Source organism: Schistocerca cancellata, chromosome 8 (assembly GCF_023864275.1).
Source record: "Schistocerca cancellata isolate TAMUIC-IGC-003103 chromosome 8, iqSchCanc2.1, whole genome shotgun sequence".
In the NCBI taxonomy this organism is placed as follows: Eukaryota; Metazoa; Arthropoda; class Insecta; order Orthoptera; family Acrididae; genus Schistocerca; species Schistocerca cancellata.
In genome coordinates this window covers 77,219,389-77,230,186 of record NC_064633.1, presented here as the reverse complement: position 1 = coordinate 77,230,186, position 10,798 = coordinate 77,219,389, and the positions used below count along the sequence as shown (strand labels likewise).

General features: G+C 37.8%; 1 pseudogene; it reads left to right on the top strand.

Annotated features, from left to right (window-relative positions):
• The first annotated feature begins 9,509 nt into the window (after positions 1 to 9,509).
• LOC126095934 (5S ribosomal RNA) lies at positions 9,510 to 9,627 on the top strand (annotated as a pseudogene).
• The last annotated feature ends 1,171 nt before the right edge of the window (positions 9,628 to 10,798 follow it).

The following is a 10,798-nucleotide window of genomic DNA, read 5'->3' as shown; positions in this document are numbered from 1 at the left end:
ATTTTTTGTAAGTACCAGTAGACATACAGCTTATTTAAGACATCTAAAATCGTAAGCAATCCATGTGTGTCTATGCTTTACTATATATATAAGGGTAGGCTTTACTAGTTAGCATTGTGTGTTCGGTGCTAGAGAAACTTGATAGGGTACATAAGAATACGTTATTAGTATCCTATCAGTTTGCCAATTTTACTATCTATCTTGCCAAACTGCCAGCCTGTACTATCAGTTACCTGATTTGACGCCTCTGGACTAATATTTTCTGCCATTTTGGGAACGAAATTGAGATGCAACATCATTCTTTGTAATGATTATGTTGGAGTCCTGCACTTTACGGGACAAATTCTCTGTCACTTTGCAGAATATGCCATGTTGTCATTAATTTGTATACACTGTAATGTCAAAGTCTCTTACATTAGGGATTCACATACTACGCTGCCTCACAAAACTACACAGCTACACTATGAATCTACAGCACTGGATTTGATCTCTATCAAGCAAATTGATCGAGTAATACTTTACAAAAAAGTACCTACTTGGAATAAGTTTCATCACAACACTCATACACTGTGTCCGATAATCTAGTACATTCTGTATATGTTCTAATTCAGCAGGTTCTATGTCGCTGATAATCTGTATCTGCACCATCACTTAAAATCTAAACTCAGTTACACGTCTATGACATTGACAGCTCTCCATCACCAACAAGCAAGTTTTGCTAATCGAAATTATTATATGTACTGTCAAAAACAGTCTTTATCACAATTTATCTATTATGGTGACCGGTTTCGACCACTACTGTAGTGATTCTCCAGCAGAAGGAGGTTCTTACTCATTGGTCTGAAGATGACCACAGTAGTGTGCAAAACCGGTCACCATAATAAATAAATTGTGATCAAGACTGTTTTTCATAGTAAATATTTGTATCACATTGATCACTGTTCACTCCCACAATGTATTCAAAAGTAATGAAATTATTATAGATTCAAACATTTTAAACACCTGATGGAACTGTAGTTAGACGCTGATATTTATATACAAATGCTACAAATAATATCACATACGGTTAATATTTCCTCAGTCCAAAATTATGAGCTCAGCAAAGCAGTCCCAACGATCCTCTCTGGTCTCCACAGAGTCTGATTTGTTTATGTGGCTTGTCTTCCCTATTCAGTCGCTTGTTTATTGATCGAAATAATTTCTAACTGCATCGCAGAACAGATACAAGCCGCATTTCTTTCCGAGGCAGCCTTTTGTCTACTAGGGCCTGCCATCTTGTTACTTCACGCAGGCCTTAGTGCTCAGAACAGACCTCTTAGTCAGTACCCATGGCCACGATCACGTAGTAAAAGTGTGCTATGCAGTTGAGGCCACGGGCAGTTTGCCCATGCAGCACCATATGGATGTGGAACTGCATGGAGTTCATTTGTCTACACTTTGTTATTATCTTTTATTTACTTATAGCATTTACACTTATTTTTTAAAGAAAAATACAACCATTTGGAAGAATGAAATTACAAATTTATGCTGTAGTTTAAGAAGAGAATCAAAGAAGACAAGAAAGAGTAGATACAGATATTCCTTCACCAACACCACCTGGGAAAGGGGACTTGATACTAAACTTCAACTCTGTCATCCACATATGGTGCTACTCATTTCAGTACTATCCACATGAAAGTCCCTCTTCGGGAAAACTCTATTTGTTCAGTCCATACAGATCTAATCTATGTCGGTGTTGTCTATTAGAGAACTGTGTGAGTTGATGTTTGTTAGGTTACATAACAACTAATATTACTAGGCTAGTTAGTAAATAAATTCTGCGAGACTTTGGAACAATTACGTTATATATTGTTCTTGCATAGCTGTAGGAGAAATAACAAGCCACCACTAACAGTATTATTAATCTTCTAAAAATATTTTTGTAGAATGAAACTAGTCTATGAACAGATACAGTAGGAGGCCCAGGTTGTGAGACTTAACTGCTGTGCAGTGTGTGGTTGTGCTGAATGTTACTTGAGATCTGCTTATAGCTGCCCTTTTTTATAGGACTAGAGTTTATTGTGAGGCATGAAAAATTCAAAACCCAGCTATCTATCTACAAATATAAACTCATGCTACATACATTAGGCAAATGAGCGATTTTTTTGTGCTCATTAATATTTAACAATTTATTTATATTATTTAAAAACTACAATACATCTTACTACATTTCATCACTGAAATAAAATTCGTCTCTTCCACTTTCGCGCATTGTAAAGCCATTCTGCAATGTTGCAATTGGAAAATTTACTGACATTGAAACTCGAGAATGCAATGAAGTCTAATTGAACACCGAAAACCTCTTTTTTTCTAATCACATCAGATGAAAATATTGAGCTATCATTGTACTTACTGCTGCTCTCACACCATTAGATCTCCTGTCTATGCAACTCATTGCTTCATATGAATGGAAGGTCACAGGACAGATATTTTCTGAATACGTTCAATGTGTCATTTTCATCGAGGTGCTTCATAATGTTTGAAGTCAGTATATGTTCCGAAATCTAACTGCAAATTGATGTAAGTAAAACGGATTCCTTCCTAATGTACTGGTGTGATCTGGGTAAGTCTGCAATCTTTAGGTATAGATTTTATGTTGAGCAAGCAGTTGTACATGATTATTAAATATTAATGTATTTCCCCAGCATACGCTGAAAGAAACCTAACTGGTATACGATTTGCACCGCAAGACTTGTTGTTACTAGCTCGTAACACCATAGTTAAGACACCAAAAACTTTTTTGACTAATTATGCTTTGTATAAAGTATGTTTTCTTTGATATGTAATCTTTAATATGCTGGAAACGTGCAGAAAGATTATACTATGTTTTCTCTTCACCATTTAAACACTTTGCCTCATTTGGAGGAGGATGACTTTAATTGCATCTATTTTTTTGTTAATTTCCTAATATGTGTAAATGAAAGGATTTTGTAAAAGGTATGAACATACAACTATGTCTATGCTGATTCACACTTAGGGCACCGAGCGAGGTGGCGCAGTGGTTAGACACTGGACTCGCATTCGGGAGGACGACGGTTCAATCCCGCGTCCGGCCATCCTGATTTAGGTTTTCCGTGATTTCCCTAAATCGCTCCAGGCAAATGCCGGGATGGTTCCTTTCAAAGGGCACGGCTGACTTCCTTCCCTACTCCGATGAGACCGATGACCTCGCTGTCTGGTCTCCTTCCCCGAAACAACCAACCAACCAACACTTAGGGCTTTTGGTTTATATCGAGTTAAAACCTGATGTACTTCTCCTCTGCTATGTAAGTGAGTTAGCGCACGCAAAACGTGGTTGGTGTGAAGGAAAAGGTGGACACGATAGTCAGTCGGAGACTAGCAACTGCTGGACAGTTGGCAACTAGTAACTGGAAAGTGCACAGTGCAGGTGCCAAGTGAAGCTTTCAGTACTTGGAGTTATTATGGAAAAGCCTAAGGTGGATAAATGGCTCTAAAATATTGTCCTGTTTCTGGAAAATACCATAAAAGTTGATGATCATCGCCAAGAAGATAATAACAGAGCAAATTACTTACAATGGAAAATCCAGCTGTTATGTACTCACCACCAACATTGCGCAATCACTTCAGCAGAGAGGAGAAGTCAGATCTTTGTAAAGTGTATGGATCAGCACATTTACTAAAGTATGTGCTGATATAAGGCAATTCATGTTAAATTTGTGTACCAACATTGATTTGTTTCCTGTCATGATATCTCTTAGGATCCATTCCTCTTGAACAGTGATTCCCCGGTACCCTTATTATGAGAAGTGGTGAAAAACAAAGTGTTTAATTACTTTTGCTAAAACCTGAGTGCTAAAAAGTTGCCTAAAATTATTGCAGATTTTACTGAAGTTGAGGGAGGAAGTAAATGTTGCTTTTATGAAAGCCTCCCCAGTAATTAAATTGCTTTAGTTCAAAGTGTCAGTGTTATGAGAATTAACTGATTTAATTCTGTCTAAAAATATTAATGTTTGTGCTGATGACAAATAGGCCACACGATTTTGGGGTTAGTTAGAAGTAAATTATCTTAAAGCCATATTTGAAAATCCTGTTGAAAAGATCGTTTGCATTGACTGACATAATGTTCACACAAGGTGAATGAAAGTTGTAAAAGAGTATTTCCAAAGTTTGCTTTCTTTAGTTTGTTCATAAAAGTGTGTTTACATTGTTTTATGGAGATGGTCAAGAAAAAGTTTCCCCATTTTAAGTTGCTCAAAATGCGTAAATTTGCTTCATTAATGAATATACTAAATACATTTTAAGTTAATGTTGAGTTTTGAGCACATTGCGTGATGAAATGTGTAATATCAGCTTGTGAGCCCCATTTACTGTTTTGCTTACTGAAGGTAAGGTTACAAATGGTTCAAATGGCTCTGAGCACTGTGGGACTTAACATCTGAGGTCATCAGACCCCTAGAACTTAGAAATACTTAAACCTAACTAACCTAAAGACATCACACACATCCATACCCGAGGCAGGATTCGAACCTGCGACCGTAGCGGCCGCCCAGTTCCAGACTGAAGCGCCTAGAACCGCTCAGCCACACAGGCCTGCGGTAAAGTTACAGTGAGTGCCCTTATTCATGAAAACAGTTACAACATTGCTTATTAAGGAATGTGTAAATCTTACTGCAAGTGAATTTTCGTTAAATTTCTGTTGTTTAGAAAGTATCTGATGAAATAGGACTAGGTCCATGTCCATTTTTATGTGAACATTGATTTCCACTTTTATTGTTAATGAAATATCTTATGCTAGGTAAAGTATTTACTGTTGATGAGGGCTAAAGTGTCAATTGTGTTTGAGAGAACACGATTTTCCTATTGAAATTGGTTATATCCACTATACTACTTGTCTGCTTGTAAAAGGGTTCGTCGCACCTCTGTGAGAAAGAAGTATAGGTTGTGTTTTTCCAACAAAACTATTCACTGTTTATTCAAAAGAAAAATTTCAAATTTGTATGCCTAATTAGGCTGGCGACCGCATTCTATTTCAGTTGAGTAAATGTGATTAGCTAAAACATTTTCTAAATTGTATGTGTCACTTTCTGTGTCCTTAAGTAACATTCGATAAGCCAAAACCATTAGATATTACTCGGTCACTTTTCTAAATTCCTCTCAGAGGGTACCATTTACTGCAAGTTTAGGCCATATTTGGTAAATTTACTACCGCAATAGAGTTATACGAGACGGCCTTGTGACTAAAATAAACCTTGTCGTCACTAGGTAAACAGCATGCAGGTATAACGAGCGGAGCAGTAGTGTTATAAACTGATAGCGGCTTTATGCCTTTAAGTACTTATCTCTCGGAAGATGGGGAGCAGGAAATGCGCTGCTGTGACTGTAGAAGCGTATACAGATGCAACGACCTTAACGAGAACTTCATTCCCCATACTGGTGCACGCGTACGGAAAAATTATAATAACTGTTTAAGTATTACTTCTTATGCTTCGCTCTGGGGAGAACACACATGCATTTTACTGTTCAGAGGTGATGTGCCCTGTGGTGTCCGAGGCCACAGTTAATTACTGTCAGATCCAGTCAGCGTACTATTGGTCCCACTTAAAAATGCATGCTCTATTGGAGTAATATTGCATATGCTTATTACGCGTTGTTGCCTCAGCAACACCCGATCACACACTTTGCCAGTTGCACCATCATTGTTATAAGTGCCTCAGATCTGTTGGCGAAATATTATATGCTTATCAAACACTGGTGTTTCGCTGACTTCCGCTCACATGCATAACCATGTGTGTCGTCATTATTCCAATAAGGGATACCTTTGACCTCTAATGCTAGGAACCACATGAAACCATGCTTAGAATGACGTTCGATCTTAAAAAAAAAGCAGTGGTCCATGTCATTTCCAGGCAAATCGTTGCATTCTAGCACACGTGACATTTTAACAGAGTGAAACGAACTAACAAGATATCAATACCATAAGAGGGAAATTGTACGTAATTCATTACGTTTTCAGTCAGCAGTGCCAAAAAACCCTCTGTTTAAAGTAATTATAATAGGGCATAACACACAGGTATCCTACACATCTGATAGTGCTTACATTGTACCTCATAGAGTGGTTGAGGGATTTCGATGCACCAAAATAGTCTCTACATTGGCTACAATTGCGAATTAATAAATACACAGAACTATAAAGTAAAAAATAAGTAAATAATTTAGTAAAAACGTTCCTACTCTTATGTCTGTAATTGATATAGACGACAGAGAAATAGGCTAAATAATGTTTATTCGAAAAAGGACATTTTAAATAACTGGAAATTGCTCCTATGATATCCAGTTAAAATACAGACAGAAAATATCCTTATCAAAGTAAAGTAGATTGAGAGCATCCCGAGAATGGTAGCAGGCTCCCCAAACTAATTAGTTATCAAAGATTCGTGAAAACTAAGACAATTCATGATCACAACACATGAAATATACAATGGCTCAAATAATTCAGATTTAGGCGTTATCATTTACAAAACACGTGAAGTACACAGAGCAGTAACTCATACTCTGTCTGTTCTCAATTCCATAATGCGAGCGGAAAAGTCAGACTTTTCGAAATATACAGTCCCTTCAAAAGTCACAATGTTGTAGAGGCCGTTCACCGCACGGAGTATATCCCCGACACAAGAAAATATCACACGTTACCATAGACAGGTCTGCCGTCCACCAGTCTCCACGTGATGTGTCCAGCATCGCTCCCTTCAGTTCCTGACTTGAGAAGTCTTGCTCTCCACTTACCTCTCCATAATCTGCCGCTACTGCTGGTTTTTCCATTGACTAAAGGCCGTCTCCACCAAAAATACATCATTCCTAAGTTCTACAGACATGATGTGACACAACTTGAACACTTCGTGGACTAACAAATAGATATTACAATAATATTTAGTTAAGGAACTGTTATAAACATTCAGTCATACTGAGATCATTTACAGTAAGTCTAAATAAAGGTTTGTTATTAAATAAATAAGGTAGAATTCTTGCGCAACTGTCCTTACATTAACTGACAACAGATTGTTTCTAAATGTTGTTTAAACAGTTATTCATGCCTGATTGATAGAAATGTCATTTGGTACTCTTTTTAATAGTAATGTCAGCTAACACAACTGGTTGACCACTTCTTAAATTACCATCATTTTCTATTACCAGTGTTAATTAATAATTAAATAAAGCTACTGGAAAAAATATTAAACTGTTCGTTAAATAAAATACATACAAATGACAAGATATGAGGTATTCATGGTGCTTTCATACGCTGTGTTATTGTAGAGAATATGTTATTCTGAAAAATACTTGCATAATAAAAAATATAAAAAATGTAATAAATCAAGAAATAAAATAGATACAGATAAGTGGCTTTCAGGAATTAGTGCCATTCAATTATGACAGCCATTGCAATGCTACCATCTGAGATATTACTTGTTGAAATCGAGTGAAGCATTTAAAAGTGTTAGTTCAAAGGTTCGTTGTGTAAATGCTTAGTTACTGTGAAATATTGACTACTGTAGTTTTGAAGATACTACTGTATCATTGGATGCGCATCATTCCTCTGAAATTGTAGATGTATATAGCTTTGCTTTATTATTCGACTGTGAATTATTGTTAAATGTCAAAGATTAGCCATCTTCAATATTGTCTGACACTCTGCCATTTCTTTGAGCACTGGCTGCCAGCTCAATACAATGTAAAAATCAACACCTATTTCTTACAGGCACTGTTTATAATGTATATGTTTTACAGATTCTTTGTTGGTATCAGGTAATGCAGCACACTTTCTATACAGATTAGAAGGATTTTGAATATTTTTGAACCTGTTTAGGGTTATTAAAAAAATTACAAAGAAATTGATGCAACTTTTTTCCAAAATGTTTCCTCAAATTGAGGTACCATTTCATCCAATGTTATACATTTGGAGGAGACCAAATTTTTACCATGACATAATGGCTGAGGCACTAGACCTACTTAATTCCACCTATTATGTATATTACAAGGATAAAAAAAATTACATATCTTACATTTTAATTTTGTAATTTTTTCCTAATAAAAATGTTACTTTATTATAATTTAGTTGATTTTGCAATACAGCTTAGTTCTGTTACATAAGTATTGACTATTGCAAGTTTCAGAAAAAATTAGATCAATTCTTTATAAACTTTAGGGAATATTTGTACCTGAATTCTGAATAATACTACTTGTGGGAAATTGTAAATGAAGATATGAGTCCAATTAAACTGTGCCTCAGAACATTTTTAGAACACTGATGTTTAATATATCCTTCAGTGTTACAATGGCAGGTGTGGCAGTACTTAGATAAGCACTCAACATCAACAACGTTTCCATTCTGCAGAGAAGTAGCACTTACAATACCATTCAAGGAATGATGTCCTCGACGTTGCCATGTCCCATCAAGTGCAACAGCGATGTTCTTGGTTCCACTAATATTTAGAGTTTCTTCTGGTGTCAAGGCAGCTAAAAGTATTTTTATGTACTTGCTGAACCTACTGGGAGGAGGAGGAACGTCCATAAAACCACAAAACATTTGAGCAGCCTTTTTTCCTTGCACGCATTGCATACACTAACTTCAAATTCACATCATACAAATTATGCACAATGTTATTCAGTTATTTCCAGACAGTCTACACCATCACATTGTTTACATTTCCCCACTTCTTTTATCAAAGAAGATAAGATGCCCACATCAACAACGACAAATCCACTACAAAGAGCGTCATTGTTAACACAAAAATTTGAATAACCAGGTGTGCCATGTGGGAGTATCTTCCCTGAAGAACTGATACGTACGTTACTTTCAACAGTATAGCTTGCTTTGTTTGCTACTCGTTACCACAGAATTTCCTTTTATTGAATTTCTTTATGCATGGCATAGTTCGTGTTTAATGCAAACTAAAGGATATGTACTTCCACAAATATACGTAGCACTTGGGCAACAAACATTCAGTAGCACATGAACAAACTGCTTCAAGGAAACAAAATACTAGCAAAATACTAGCAAATACAAAATACTAGCAAAAATAATCATTTACAGACTTTAGAAACCTGCACTGTTACCAACGTGTACAATGTATCATACGTATAATAGGTGGAAACAGGAATACTGGTTTCTGTAACAGAAATAAAGGGGGACATAACTTTCAAATTTTGTATATATAGGTCATTTTTCATTTGAAACCCTAATGTATATATCAATGTAATCAGGAAAGTCTACAGAATTTATTAAAGTCATTAAAAAAATTTCGATTTCTTCAACCATTTGTAAGTACCCTGTATCCTTAAGCGACCAAACATCGCCAAATTTCCCCGTACTGGAATTTGTCCATATGTGGTCACATTGTCATCTTTCTACCTGGCTCATATAGCACAATTGATCATGATGTGCCCTCAACCTTGGCGTTGCACAGCCCATCTTCAGCCACGCAAGGAAATTCACCTCCCGTCATACCAACTCCGGCAATGGCCTTGCCACAGTGGATACGCCGGTTCCCATCAGATCACTGAAGTTAAGCGCTGTCGGGCGTGGCCGGTACTTGTATGGGTGACCATTCGGGCCGCCATGCGTTGTTGCCATTTTTCGGGGTGCACTCAGCTTCGTGATGCCAACTGAGGAGCTACTTGACCGAATAGTAGCGCCTCCGGTCAAAGAAAACCATCATAACGACGGGAGAGCGGTGTGCTGACCACACGCCCGTCCTCTCTGCATCCTCAACTGAGGATGACACGGCGGTCGGATGGTCCCGATAGGCCCTTTGTGGCCTGAAGACTGTTATACCAACTCCAGGCGGCCAAATCACATGCCTGCATATGTGTAATGTAAAAACTTCCATCATAAAGCCGCGCGGAGTGGCCCTGCGGTTAGAGGCGCCATGTCACAGATTGCGTGGCCCTTCCTGCCGGAGATTCGAGTCCTCCCTCGGGCACGGGTGAGCTTTTTGTTCCTAGCATAAGTTAGTTTAAGTAGTGTGTAAGTCTAGGGACTGATGACCTCAGCAGTTTGGTATTTTGGAATACACGAACATTTGAACACGTTTTTCCATTACAAAGCTGCTGGTGCCAGATCTGTTATGCTGATAGCTTCAAGTATCCTGGCTGATGACCACCTCTCGAACCATACTGTTCACTTCGACCATATGACCAGTTGTTGTTACCGCCACTACGCTGATTGTTTGGCCCATGTTACCAACTGTTGCAACCACCTTGTCGATGACGTCTACCTCTTGACCATGAATCTCTGCTCGTTCCTCACTGCTGGCAGTCCTTCTAGAAACATTACTTTAATGTTCTTGAATTCCCACAACAGGGAGAATGAGACAACGAGGAATCGAGTGCAATTTGATATCACTGTGTGCTCGCCTTGGGTTTTACTCGTTTCATGCATGTCTGGATATAAGGGTGTGGACAGTGTGACATATGGAAGTTTGGGTCGGTCAGAGGAGCATGCATGGACAGCTGACGTGGTTAAGGTGACCACTCAAAATAAGTGGAAAATCTGGGTTAAAGTCCTGGTCCGGCGCAAATTTGTATATGTCGCTATTAGGTAGCGGATCTATACCTAATACTGCTAATGTCAAGAATTCACAGTTAGCGAATTAATCTCGAATAATATCATACAGCCGTGGATTGCGACCAGTTTGTGTTCTTTCAGAGGTACATGTAAATACTACAAGCCTAGTGTGTGGATTGTCAGTAGTGACTGTTCTTAAAGACTGCATGTAATTATTACAAGCCTAGGCAGGCTCTT